Source organism: Chamaea fasciata, unplaced genomic scaffold (genome assembly GCF_029207755.1).
Source record: "Chamaea fasciata isolate MVZ Bird 193981 ecotype frontalis unplaced genomic scaffold, bChaFas1.0.hap1 SCAF_50, whole genome shotgun sequence".
Lineage (NCBI taxonomy): Eukaryota > Metazoa > Chordata > Aves > Passeriformes > Sylviidae > Chamaea > Chamaea fasciata.
The window spans coordinates 327,690-342,189 of NW_027094135.1; positions in this window are offsets into that span (position 1 = coordinate 327,690).

Consider the following 14,500-nt stretch of genomic DNA (forward strand, 5'->3'; position numbering starts at 1 on the left):
TTGTCACACTCCAGCCGGCAGAGCAGGGACTTCATGGCCTGCACTGTAAACCTGTGTGCAGAGCAAAGCCCGGGTCACACTGGGAGCACTGGGACTGGCCACAAGGACATGGGAAGGACAGGAGGGCGGAGACCTGTTGGGGTCGCTGGGAAGGCGGTGTTCCTCTCGGCATGCTCTCCAGAAGCGATCGACTTCCTGTGGTGGCATCTGCTGCGTGGTGATGACAACATGGAAAAGCAGAGCCACAAAGAGGCGGGAGGAATAAAGGATCAGTGCCTCGTGGCACTCAGGCACCTGGACAATCACCCACACCACCAGAGTTGCCTGCAAAAGAAGTTGCCGAGGAGAGCGCTCAGTGCTGAGGTGTCCATGTGGCAGGGCCCCAGGGGAGACGCAGGGGGAGCAGCAGGCCTGGTGCCCCCTGAGCCTGCCCTTGGCCCAGGTTTCAGCCCAGGGCCTGAGGCAGGGAGAGGATGGAGAGCTGCTGGAGAGGCGACCTGGGGGTGAGCAAATGCCCAGGAACTCACAGCCAGAGCAAAGACGTCCTCGTTGTCCCCATCAGAGGTGAACATGCGAGACAGAGGCCAGTCCTCCATCACACTGAGGAGTGTTGGCAGCACCTTCTCCACCGTGGAACTCGATGAGCCTATGGTTCTCCACATCATGGCAGCAGCTCTGTGGGATCAGAGCTCTTTGTCAGAGGGACATCTCAGCCACACTACCATGCCCTGTGCGGGTCTGGGGGCCAGGGGACAGAGCCCCGGTGCCCTGAAGGGCAGGGAGGGAGCATGGCAGCAGGCTCGGGAAACAGAGGGGCCCGAGGGTCCTGGACCTGTCTGCCTGTCTGGCAGAGCCCATTGCACAGGCCGGGCAGGGCCACGGCCCTAAAGGCCGGTGAGCCCTGAGCTCTCAAGGCAGGTGAGCCCATACCTGTCACATGTTGGGGCACAGCGCAGGAGGGTCAGCACCACGTCCGCTGGGTGTTCGTCAGCCAGCCTCACAATGTCAGTTTGCATCCCGGCATCCACAGTGACATGGGATGCTAGTCTCTGGTGAACATTCCTAACAATGGCTGGTACCTGGAGGAGGCATGGGGAAGACTTGGAGCACTGTCTAAGGGAGCAACTTCTCCAGCTTCCCTTCCCACAGTACTCTAATGGCTTCAGAGGCTGAGAGGACCCAGTGGCTGGAGGGGACACACAATCCTGGGAGGCCTCCAGCCCTGGCCCCAGGCTGCTTACCCGCTGCTGAGGAGAAACAGAACGCTCCTCGAAAAAATCCACGGTGGGAGCATGAGTCATGGTGGGAGTGAGGGTGCTGTCAGTATTTGGGAGGCCTTGAGTCATTCTGGTGGCAGTGTCTGTGATGGTCGTGCCCTCGGTCATTTCCATGACGACAGCCTTCGCCCGGAGATCATTCACTGCAGTGACAAAATTTTCTGAGCGTGCAGTCAAATTTGTGCTGACATCAGGCTCTTCCTGGCAGCTGGTCAGCCTGGAGTTAAGCTTGGCTGTACCTGCAGTTGCAGTGCTGCTGGTGTTCCTACGCCGAATGCGCAGGAATTTCGGGAACATCTGCAGGGGAACAAAGCCAGGGATGTTCCGTGGAGCGCTCCAAGCGCGGTGCTCGGCCGAGCAGTGACAGCAGGCCCAGCCCAGGTGGGGAGGGCTGCAGGTACCTTCAGTGTCCTGCGGAAGCGGCCACTGGCAGGCCTGTGCTCTTGTGTGCCGTCCGTGGCTGCATCTGGCAAAGAGCGAGAGCAGGCAGTGCTGAGGGGCTGTGGGAGAGGCCGGAGAACACAGCCCAGCCCTGTCCTCCCCGGGCTGGGAGTGCCCCGGGATGCCCCAGGGGATGGAACATGGGTCCTGCCAGGTTCAGCCCCAGCCCCTCTTCCGTCCTGTCCTTGGGCATGTCCACAACAGGTGGGAGAGGACGGAGCCAAGCTGGCTGCAGCTATCAGCCCTGTGGCCCAGTTCTGCCACTCACCGTCCTGCACTGGCTGGAACTGCTCTGGCTCTTCAGGCCGTTGTGCTCCACGGGCTTGCTTTCTTTCCCCCCTGAAGACTTTGAAGAGGCCAAGAAATCTGCCCGCCATGCCAGAGTGTGGTGTTGAGGGCGCCTTCTAGAGAGATGGCTCAGAAGAGCTCTGAGTCAACAAGTCCTCGATGGTACGTGCAAAAGAGAAGCCTCGGGTAGGCCACAGGTCACCAAGTCCTGTGGTCTGGCCTCGAGGTCACCTCTAGGAATACCGCCTCGGAAAAGCTCCGGATCAGACGGGAATGAGTGTGCCTTGGGGGGGCTCCTCACGACACCGCTCTATCCCGTCCTGTCCCGTCACCTGCTCCGAGCACTGTGGCCTGGCTGAGTCACCGCCAGCACCTATGTCACCACGGGTCACAAAGGGTCCTTTGACACCCTGTCCCGTTCCATGCCATGGTGACCCCGCTGCTGCACCGTGTCACAAAGGGCCAATGCACACACTGCCACCTGCCCTGGGGCCACCCCCAGCCCAGCCAAGGTGGCCCAGGTTGGAAGGAATCCCTCACCCCAAGTGTCGAAGACAGCCCTGAGACAGCATCTTTCGGAGCGGCTCAAACCGTGGGCAAACGCTGCCCGGCTCTGCGGGCCCAGGGCAGCAGAAGGAGCCCCCAGGGCTGCCGACGCGGCCGCAGCGGGAAGGGCACGGGGCCTTGCACAGTAAAGCTGGCACGGCCTCCCTGGGACACGTCCCCATCCGCTGGCCGTCCTAAACCCGCGGGTGTGACGCAGACGAGGAACGTGTGGGCCAGGGCACGGATGCTGCTCTGAGCCCTGGGGCCAGGGGAGCGCTGAAACCGGCAGGTGTGACGGAGCCCCCGCCCAAGCAGAGCTGCTGCCCCCCGAGCCCTGGCAGTGCTGGTGTCATCTCCTGCCCCAGAGACCTGTGCCCCGGGGCGCTTCTCTGCCACAGGGCAGCCAAAGCCAATGTGCGCTGGGGGCCGTGCTCCTTCCTACAGGGCATGTGGGCAGGAGCACCTGGAGCAAGTGCTGGCAACTGTTGCGCTCTGTCAGAAGCTGTTACTCCATGCTGAAATTGTTTTCTACTTGGAGCCATTTCCTGAAGCACAAAATCACCCTGGCAGCAAAGGCAGAGAAGGATCTGGCATTTAAGAATCTTCAATTCAGGAAAGCTTTTCTTCCCATTACTCAACTCAAGTAGTTCCAAAAAGTTGCAAACTTCCTAAATTAATAGCAATGGCCTGAGAACCTGATAGATTTGGAAGTTTCCTTCCCACCTCAAAGCAGCAACACATTTGCCTTAAGGTCATCCACTGAATGTCACCTTACAAAGCAGAAGACCACACAGAGGCAAAATAAAGGCCTTGCTTTGGTTTCAAACATTTTTCTAGGAAGGCATGTTAAGAGCCTAATTCTCTTAAGGAATAAAAGCTCTTCACGAATGAAAGTCCACTCAGTGTTACAAAAGCAGCCCAAACAAAGGAGTAGATTGCAAAAGGCCTAATCCTGCCCCTGCTACAGATATCTAAGTGGCCAAGAAAGCACAGCTCTCCCCTCCTCTTCTCTGCAGGAGAAGCAGGATGACTAAGAGAAAAAGTCCCAGCTATTCCTTCTGTCCTCCATAACCAAAGCTGTGCCATACCACAGGTGGTGCCTTCAAAGTGACTCCAGTTCCAGCCTAGACCTCTCCTCTTCCAGACGACTCCTTCCCCAACACGCCCAGCAACACTAACCCCAGCTCAACGCCCTGCCAAGACCCGCAGCTGTCCCCATCCCTCCGCAGAGCTTTCCCACCCCTTGGTTCCCTGCACGTGCCGTGGGATGGCACTCAGGAGGATGTGCTCCAAGGCCTTCCCCGGCAGCAAGCTCAGGCTGCCAGGCCTACGGTTCCTGGATCATCCTTCCCACCCACCCTTCCCGTGCTCGGCTGTTCCATTTGTGCTCAGCTCGGACTTGTCCGCTTAAGCAGGACTGCTGGTAAAGGATGGAGAGCAGCCTGGCAAGCTCCTTCTCCAGCTCCCTCTTTACTCTCAGGGGAGGTAGAGCATGCCACAGGAAAGCAAGCAGTGCCAAAAACTTGGGCCAGCATCAGGCACATTTAGGAATGAAACAAGGCCTTTGTTTGATGTAAGGAAGCACAGGCAATTGACAGAAGGAAAGAGTACTTAGCACAGATATCCAGAAGTACTTAGCACCAGTTAACATAAGAAAAACCTGGAAGCCTAACTTGGCAAGAGAGTGACTTGACAAAAAGCTTTAGCCATAGCCTTGGGGAAGACCTAAGGGCGGCTACAGAATCAGCCCTGTGCAGGGAAGGGGTGAGGAAGATGAGCTGCTTTGGTGCGTTGAGACTCCTCCTGGCCAGCAGGTGGACATTAGCTTCAAGTCTAGGATTCTGGCGCAATGTGCTTCTTTCTAAGCCCCTGCCTATGGAATCGCCTCAGCAGTCTAAAGACGGAAGGTATTTTTGATAGAATTCCTACAGAAAGCCACTGAAATCTGGACGTGGCAAAGAAGCCTTGTGGTGGGGAGCAGAGCCCTAACCTCCTGCCAATCAAAGAGCTTTTGGTGGACAATGCATTTGTCTGCTGATTTCTTTGAATTCTAGAGACCTCTCAGGACTGCTCTATCCTGAGAGAACGCCCTTGGCCTTGACCTGTAGGCACCCGCGCAAGCTTCAAATCAGCTTCCAGAACCTCTCTTGGCCGGCATCCTGACGGGAATGCAGGACTGCTGCGATGCACTGCTGGCACCCAGCAGGACAGGACCGGCTGTCTCGTGTCCACGTAGCAGCACCCCCTGACACAGCCGGGGTCATCCCGACAGCAGACAAGGCTCACGTGTCTGCGGAGAGGGGCAAGGAGTGCTGGGCTCCTCTCAGGGTGTCTCAGCTGAGCCTGCTCCTCAACACGCCCCCATTTGAAGGCCTGCTAATGCCCAGCTGCCAGAAATGCCAGCCTTGTTCTCTCAAAGATGCACAGGGAGAGCCAGTGAGCAGGGCGCCTTGGGAGGCAAACCTTCCAAGCCTTTTCTGAGGCCACGGACACCCCAAGATCAGCCAAGACTCTCCGTGCCGCCTGGCCCACACAGCCCAGCTCGGTGCCGGCCCTCTGGGCCGCAGCAGCTTCCAGCAAACAAGAGGCAAATGCATATTGCCAAGAGTTGAAACACAGCAGACAGGTAAGATGTGAGAGGTGTGTGCGTGAAGGCCTTTGAATTCACAGCTCTCAACGACAGCTTTGGGGCTGGCAGCTGGACAGAGATGCTCCTACTCACACCTGTGTCCAAAGGGGAGGAACACACCCTGCTGCAGGTGCTGGCCTTGGTCTCCGCAGGTCCGGGTGGATTCCAAACCTGCTCTTCACAGCCTTCTCCCTTCCATTGTCCATCTGCCAAGTGCAACAGGCCTCAAGGACTGAAAGGACCACAGAGAGCCAAAGGGGGACAGCTGCTCCGACAGCACCGGGAGCTCCTAGGAAAGTGCTTTCCTTTCGCAGCAAGCCCCTTTCCCCCAGAGGCGTTTCCCCAAATGTGTACCTTTCCTGGGGAACACCAACACACTCTTAAGAAACCCTGGCAAGGCTGAATTCCTTCGGGTCATTTCTGGACAGGCGCTCCAGCTCTAGCTGGGATTTCCCCCAGTGTGATTCCAGGTGGAGGTTTGCACAGGCAGCCCCAGGCCCTCTACAAACACAAGCTGCCCGCTGCCTCTTCACCTGCCTCGACGCCTGCCTGCGCTCACAGCAGCAAAACCAGGCTCTTCCCGGCCAGAGACCAGAGCCCTGTTCCCGCAGGACGCTCTTGCCAGCACCTTCCAGGACTCTCCGCTGTGCACGCAGCACTTTTCATGCCCACTCTCCACAGCCTTTGGAACACAGAGCACAGCCTGGCTGGCGCTGCCTTCAGCACACCCCAAACACAGGCGGAGGAAGGAGAAGCAGGGGCTGCTTTGTGGCCATGCCCAGGAGAGACTGGAAGGCTGCCCTCCCTCTGCTCTCACTTGCTTGGCTTTCTGACAGGCTCTGAGGCAGGGGCTGCGATTCCTCAGTTCTGGGCACCAGAACCGCAGCCGGGATCCCGGCACTGCCTGATGGCGCTCGGGTCATTGGCTCGGTCACGCGTCCAAGTCTCGGCCACCGTGCTGCTGCTGCTTCACTTGCCCTTAGGCACACCCAAAGCTCCCTGTTAAGGCCTGATGGTCTCTGCTTCTGCCCTCTCCCTGACCCTGCGCAGGGATGGAGCACTGCTATGCTTTCAGGAAGCTATTCTTGAAAGCTTTCAGCATTCCAAGCTCCTTTGCCCTCTGTAGATGCTTGCCATGGAATCCCTCACAGCTGGGTTCAGAGCATACTCAGGTTGGCTCTTCCTAAATCCAGGAGCTTCAGGCTGCTCAGTAGGACCTTAAACTGCACAGTGTTGTGGAACTGGACCTTCAGCACAGGCACCTTTCCAGCCTGACGCGGCCTCGCTCCTCTGTGTCTCTGCACAAAACACAGCACGGAAGAGGACGGCAGCAGGGGCCTGTGTGTGCCAGGGCTCAGGTTTTTACGCCGCTTCAGCTCCACAGAGACGCAGGTAAAGTGAAGAAGCCAAAGTGTTTATTAATGGAAGGCAAAGCAAAGGGATGAGCTGGGAGGGAATAAGGGGGGATGGGCAGGGTCTGAGGGCTGGAGGGAGGGAGCTGTCAGCAGGGAGGGAGAAGGCAGGAGCTATGGGAGCTCCCCACAGGCTGAGCTGTGCCCGGCATCAGCCGTGCCTGGAGTGACACTGAGCGATGTTCTCTTCACTGGCTCCTGCTGCTGTTCTTGGGACACTGGTTCTCTGAATCCTGCAGATGGCCTTAGTTCTGCAGATCTTTGTCCAAAAATTGCTTGGATTTCCAAGTTAGTGGAGTATGGGCTGTCGTCTTTGCGGACAGGAGGTGCGCTGGGTTGTCGGTTTGATGGTTCCAATACAATATGTTTGGGACAGAGCCAATTAGAAATTATTTTAGCCAATTTATCATATGGCAATTTATTCATTACTTCTCGTGGAACTCCCCTTTTCAGTCCTAGCCACCACCGTTGCTGCCAGTTGGAAATTTGTTTTCCCTTTTCTGATTTTTCATTAGGAAAGGCAATGTGCCTGACTCCTCTGGGTTTTTCTTGTTTGTCCTCTGAGTACTTCACTGGTCCATATTTTCTACTGTAACTTATTAACTCCTCTGCTACCTCACTCCATGTCCAAAGTTTATGACTGCTGTTATATTGTGTGCTAGGAGTTGTAAAAGGTGAGGAGTCAGTGGAGTCAGTGGAACCAGTTTGATCTCTTGTATGGCCAAGAAATCTTTCAAGTCTATCTACCAGAGAGATAGATGCTCTTGTTTATTGAAGAAGAATTGCTGTTGGTTTTAGAGACTCTGGCAAACCTCGAATTGGGGGGGTCATGATCTCAGGTTTGACAGGCTGTTGCATTGGTGACTCATAGCCAGAGATTAATTTCCTTTCATGTATCATTTGCAAGCATGCAGCTTTGTGTATGTTTTCTAGGAGTTGGTCTGGAGTGCCGACTATTGCCAGAGGGTCGTCCCTCTCAAGGGGGTTTAACCCCCCTGCCCAGTAAGCTGCACGCTGTGTCAGGGACCATGGAGCACGTGTATTTCCTGTTGTTAGGAAAACTCCATGTCCCCAATAGCCACTTGCTTCTTGTTCACTTAATTGAATTTGGTCACCCCCAGTGAGTGAGACTCTAAAAACATACTCTGTCTGTGATTCACTTGGGAGGCGGGAGTATTCTTTCTTTAATTTAGCTAATTCAGTGGCCATGTATGGTATTTCTTTGGTGGTTATGTGGGGATCATGATCCTCTTCATTTATAGAATTATATTCTGTTTTGATGAGAGGTCTCAAGTTGGAGCAACAGTGTTCCCCACAATTTTGCATGTGTTCTAATTCTTTCTGAGAGTATATTTGTTTAATGTTGTATGTCTCCTTTCTTTCTGTTTCTGTGGGTGAATCTGCAGATTTTAAGTTTTTACTTCGCCCTTCTGCAAGGGAAGTCTGCAGCAAATAATTCTTTTTTTCCTGTTCTAATTGTGTTTGCAAAGCTTCTACCAAATTTAATAGGGATTCTATTACTGCTTTTTCTTCACTTACCCGTTTAAAACGGGTTGCTATGGCTGCCGAGAGACAGGCCCCCAAAACTGAGCAAAGAATGGTTTTATTTCTGCCCAGTTTATATCTAGCATCATGTTGTAAAGAATATATTCTAGTTACTATGTTTTCAAATTTAAACCAATTATTCTGTGCCCACCTTTCTCCGTCTGGAGAAGGTCCAGTGCCATGTTTCGCTAACAAAGCATAAAATGCATTCTTATCTTTTTCACTCATTTTGTGAAGGGACCAAAACCACTCTCAGGGAGGTATTCTTAAAGTTACACCAAAAGCACAGCTACAACTGTGTTTCCCTTTGCTTCCCTGGAATGGGCGAGGAGACCAAAACTGCCTGGGAGGTTCACCTTAGTTACAAATATTTGTCTCCTCAACTACACCAAGCAGCCCAAAACACAAAAAAACCACAACTAACTACAGTCCCATCTTTTGCACAATGAGATCTTTTTGTGAAATCCTGATGACAGGGAGTGCTATTTGCCTGGGTCTATAGAGTTTGTGGGAATTTTCCCTCGCCCCCCTTGCTTTCTAACAGCGCTCACCGAAGTGGTGTGCTAGGTGCGGCTGAGACGAGGGTCCTTCTCCTTTTACAAACTGTATAAAACCCGCAACCCCTCTGTCCATCAAGATCCTGTCCGTGACGCCAATTTAATGTCAGGGTCCGCAAATATATGCGGGGAAGCTGATGGTTTGTTTTAAGGATCTCAAGGCGCAAAAGACACAGCAGGGGACAACTCAGTTTACTCAATCAAAAATGCACCTTTACTTAGTGCCAACAAATGCGATAGTGGGGATTTCAAGGGAAATAAAGGATAGCGAGAAAAGAGAAAGGGGAGGTGGGTTATAGCTACCAACGGAGAGACGAAATCCTCGTGGTCTGGCCAATAGATCCGTCTTCTTCTGTGGGGAGATCTCAAAGTCTGTGGTTAACTCAGGGGTCCTTATAGTCCTCTCTGAAGCGACAGGCAATTGGCCAGACAGGTGGGGGAAATCATTACAGTGTGTTCGTTTTGAGAACTCAGAACAGGTCAGCCGTCAGCAGGTAGAGTGTCAACCAGTACAAGTCAGCAGGCGCAGTCTCTTCACCGTGACTTGCCCATTGTTTCTGCTCAGGTTCTGATGTTCCGATAGAAATGCGTGCTGGGTTTTTTCCATCAAACACACCGGCAGGCAGCACTTGGTCAACATCCCACCTCAGCCAGGCCAGAACTCCTGTGCTGAGATTTTAAAGTCCCTTTTAGGGGTTTCAGTCTCTGTCCTTGACGATGGTCGTGAGGCAGATGAGAGATCTTTGGACTGTCTCTTACACATGGGGCCCTGCAGTGTCACAAGGGCCCTTTGGTTCCACGATGCCCTACAGTGTCACAACGGTGGCCTTGGTCCAATGGGGCCCCAAAGTGACACAATGGTCACTTGGTTTCATGAGACCTTGTAGGATCACAATGATCTCCTTGGCTCTACAGTGTCACAATTGGACTCCTGGTTAAAGGAGACCCCAAAGTGTCACAATGGATCCTTGTTTCCATAAAGTCTCACTGTGTCACCATATTCTCATCAGTTCAATCAGGCCCCACAGTGTCCCAATGGTCTACTTGGCTCAGCAGTTTTGAAATGGCCTTGGTTTCATGAGGCCCTGCTGTGCCACACAGACCCTTGGTTACACAAGACCCCACAGTGCCACAAGGATCCCCTTTGCTTTCATAACACCCAAAAGTGTCATAATGGCCCCTTGGTTCTCGGAGGCCCCTCAATGTCACAATGGACCACTTGGTTTCCTTGGCCTCCCCTGTGTCACAAGGGTTCCTTTATTCCATGAGCCCTTGGAGTGCCACACTGCTCTCCTTGGTTCCATGAGGGCCTGAAGTGTCACAATGTCCCATTGCTTCTATGGGGCCCCAGAGTGTCACAATGGCCCCTTGGTTCCGCAGTATCGCAAAGGACACTTATGGTTCCTTGAGGCCCCAAAGTGTCACAGTGGCCCCTTGTTTCCATGGGGACCCCAGTGTCATAAGGGTCTCCTTGGTTCCACAGTGTGACAATGCAGCCTTGGTTACAGGAAGCCCTGCAGTGTCACAATGGACATTTGCAAGGCTGGAACTGCTCTGGAGCCAGGCTGAGAGAGCTGGAGCTGTTCAGCCTGGCTGTGAGAAGGCTCCAGGGAGACATTGGAGTCCATTCCAGCACCTAAAGGGGCTTTGAGAGAGCTGGAGAGGGACTTTGAACAAAGTGACAGGAAAAGAGGGAATGGCCTTCAGAGTGACAGGACAACAGGGAATGGCCATAAGGGGAAGGAGGGCAGGTTTAGATAGGATATTGGGAAGAAATTCTCCCAGTGAGGATGGTGAGGCCCTGGCACAGGTTACCCAGAGAGGCTGCAGACTCCCCACCTCTGGCCGTGTTCCCTATACATCATTTTTGGTTACATATTGCAACCTAAGACACTCTGGCACCTTCCTTTCCCCATCAGCGGGGCACAGAGCCAAGGAACCCCAAGGGCATGGTGCAGGGGAGGTTGGCACGGGAGGGTGGAAGGGAAGAGGGTGCTTGCAGTGCTCCATTTCACTGAGATGGGAGCAAAGAAGGTCTCATTGCTCCCCTCACCCAGAGTTGTTCCAGATACATCCCTGAAGAGGTTATAGCTCTGTAAAGGAAGAGCAGGTTGTGAAGAGAGAAAAGATTTGAGACAGCTAAGATTTGAAACATCCAAGGAACCACAAATATGGTGTGTAGCAAATAGTTTGGCATGAAATCAATATTAAACGTCTGTTAATGACGTAGCATCTTGGCTGAAAAATCTCAGCAAGGGCTCCAATTGCAAGTCTAAAGCCTAACTGGTGTTTTTTGTTTGTTTCATGAATGTGCAGCCATCATGATAAAATCAGACACCATAAAAAGAAGGCTTGCACACCAGGTGTGTTTGCTTTATAAAGGATAGAGTACCTTCTCTCCCAGCAATGCACACATGTAATACCAGCTTGGATGCAGCAACAGGAGGCACTGGACCATTTAAATGTACAAATATCAGTCTGTAATGTCAGTGTTGCAGATGAGAAAGTACAATTTGGTGTCTTCTCTGTGTTGAGGGTTATCGTTATTACAGTGTGGGTGGTAGGGGGCTGCTGCATGTAGACATTTGTCCCTACAATCATTGTGCCTTTTAGACAATCTTCCTGTCACTTGACTGTTTCTAGGCTGTCTCTGTGCCGCCAAAAGGAGTTGGACTGTCGCAACACTCCTGCCTGCCACTGTCGAGCTCGTGGAGGAGAAGTGGCTTAAGTACTGCTGATGAGTGTTATCTGTAATTTACCAAGAAAAGCAGAAAATTTCAGGGTTAAAATTCTGCCCTCTCATATCTTTTCTGGGTGCTATTTTATTTTTAATATACTCTTACAAGGTAGCTTTGAAGTCGTTTCACATAAAAGAGCCTCCAGCCGTACATCCTACAAAACGCACGTAGACCTCATTTAATCATTCTTTTTATTCCTCTGACTCGAGTGTGATCTCTGATCCACTCTCACTGATGGAGCTGGCACTTTATCTTCATCCAAATTTATTCTTGATCTAATTCAACAGAACACACAGCAGAACAGATTTCCAAAGTGAAATAACAGCCAGTTAAATATTGTTTAAGCCTACCACATACAGAGGCAACAATTTCAGTTTCTTCAGAATTATGTTACATCTTCAACAAACACGATGATTCTTCCTCCTCCTCTTTAAGACCCCATCTAAGTCACAGCATGCCCACTGTAGGCCAGACGTATTTTTATGTGATCATTGCTACACCTTTTCTGTTGGAGTGATTTTTTTTTCATCAGCAGGTTGTGGGATGGGTTTTGTTTTTTTCAAGCAGAAGGTGGGATGGTTCTGGTTGGAACATGAGCTCCTGAGTGGGGAACTTCACCAGCTCAGTAACAATGAAATTTAGCATTTTGGATCCCGTGGTTCCCAGACCACAGAATTCCCAGGTCATGTGTATTCCTGCACTTGTTTTCATCAGAATGAAGTGCAGAGATCAGCAGAAATGCATTTATTGCTCACTTTCATGGAAATACTACTCAGCCTGCAGAAGGAAAATGCTTTGAAATTTATTACTGTCCTGAAATTTTGGGTCAGGTGGGAATTGTTAGAATTGTTACCTTTTCCCATCTACCTCTGTATGAATAGAACTGTAGGTCAGCTAAAGTGCAATTGGATTTAAAAGCTGGGATTTCTTTTTCTCATTAGACAGTAGATGAAGTAGCAAAAAGGTCTCCATTGCACTGATTCATCTGTGTGAAATAACTTCGCAAGAAACTTTTTTATTTAAGTGTCCCTTTCCTTTCTTCAATAAGCAGCTTCCTAGAAAGTAAAAGAAAAACATTATTAAAGCAAAGTGTGTCCTGGATCAATCAAAAATTATTCTTTGTCATCTAGGTGGTATTTCTTGATGTGGTTTTTGCTAGAAAAGGCACTTCGGAAAAGGAAAAGGAAAAGGAAAAGGATCCCCACCAAATCTTAGCCGTGCAATAATACCTTGTTCAATTATCCTAACATTTTTGTTCCCAAACTTAGAAAATGATAAAAGTATAATAGATATCTTCATTTTATAAGGATATTCTGTATGAGGTGCCTGTCAAAGCAAAATCACATACAAACCTGGAGTACTCTGGCCTTCAACCTTTGATTTAGTACAAAGGAGAGAATCACAAATGGTCACAGACTTCATAAGTTAGCAGCAGCGGTGCTGTCACAATTGTGCCATGACTATGACATGTCATTTCCTCACTGTGATTAACTGTGCTTTACCAGAAACCCATTTTTCAGTAGAACAAAACGGGAGAATTAAGTTTCCTTTCTGTTTCACTTTGTCCATTGTGACCATAGACTTCAGCCCGTCTGATCCAAATTGGTTAAATGTTAGAGCAATTTGGCCTCTTTTCAGCTCCAGTCTTTACTTCCAGCACCTGAAGATGGTGAACTCTGTCTTTCTAAAGGGTAAACTCCTTTTTATTTTCTGTTATGTAAGCTAATTTGTGAGGGGTTCTCATAATGTCATGTCTGCAAGGAGATGGCAACGAGTGTCTTAAAGTTCAGGCCAAACACGGGCATTTGCTGTTCGTGCTGTAGGATTAATTAGCACTAACTTAGCTCTTTTCCAAATGTCCACAATCTACAATTCAGAAAACCGAAAGTCTCATCTACAAGTGATCTGAGACCTTAGACAAATTCCACCAGAAGTGTATTTAGACCAGACATTGGGATTCCTCTGATGAATCTCTGGCTGTTCCATTGATTCATTATTTTTTTACTTAGCCTTCAATTCTTTCTCCATTAGTGGCTGTCATATTGCTTACATTTTTATGAGGGCATGACACCTAATTATTACATTTGGCAAACTCTGACATAGCCAAATGCTTTTTAATAAATAATAAGGTGTTACTGAATGAAAGCTACTCATATTTTCACCTCTGTTCTCCCTGTGCTGTGTTGCAACCTCGACTCAGAGATAACCAGACCAACCAAATCCAACACAAGTAAACTTAAACGAGATCCCGAGATCCAGTTCCTTTTCAGGATAATGAGATGATAATTTATGCATAAAGAAGCATTTAATGAAATTATTAATTCTGTTTCACCCAGCTCTGAAGGATGGGGGATCAAGCACAGCTCACTAAGGTTTGTTGCAGCATTACTTGGGCAATTTAGATGTGATTCCACCTGTGCCATAAGTTATGATCAACTTTGATTCCCCACATTGCACTCGAGTGATTCCTGTGCTGGGTTAATTTCCACAAGGGCTTTCTGATTTGGTTTGGTTTCTTTCTTTAATTTGCTAATGTGTCTGTTCTCTGGACGTCCATCTGATTATATTTGCTCAGATAACCTGTTCATCATGGGAACCAGTGATTTTTCTTTTCATAACTTGGTTATCTTTGAGCACTTCATCACAAAAAGTTTTTCCTCAGTGACAGATCAACATAATTTTGAACCATGTCTTGCTCAGTTTTTGCCAAGCGTGGTTCAAGATTGCCTCAGTATATTCTTGGTCTATCCAAAAATTGTTCATCAGAGGCTGCCAACTTTCTCAGGGTCCCTGAAATTTCAAGTTGCGTAACAGCGAAAGAACATACCTGTGCCCACAATGCTTTTGGAATCTCTTTTCACTTACATCCAATATTCATGGTAGTTCTCAAATAAGTTGGTTTAAAATAATTTGATTCTCTTCAGGCTGAAACAGTACAGGAAGAATTGATTTCAAATGTTGTGCGGGGTTTTTTTTGTTTGTTTGTTTGTTTGTTTTTTTGTTGTTTTTTTTTTTTTTTTTTTTTAAATTAAGGTTCCTAGAATCACAGAGCAAATGAAATGCTGCA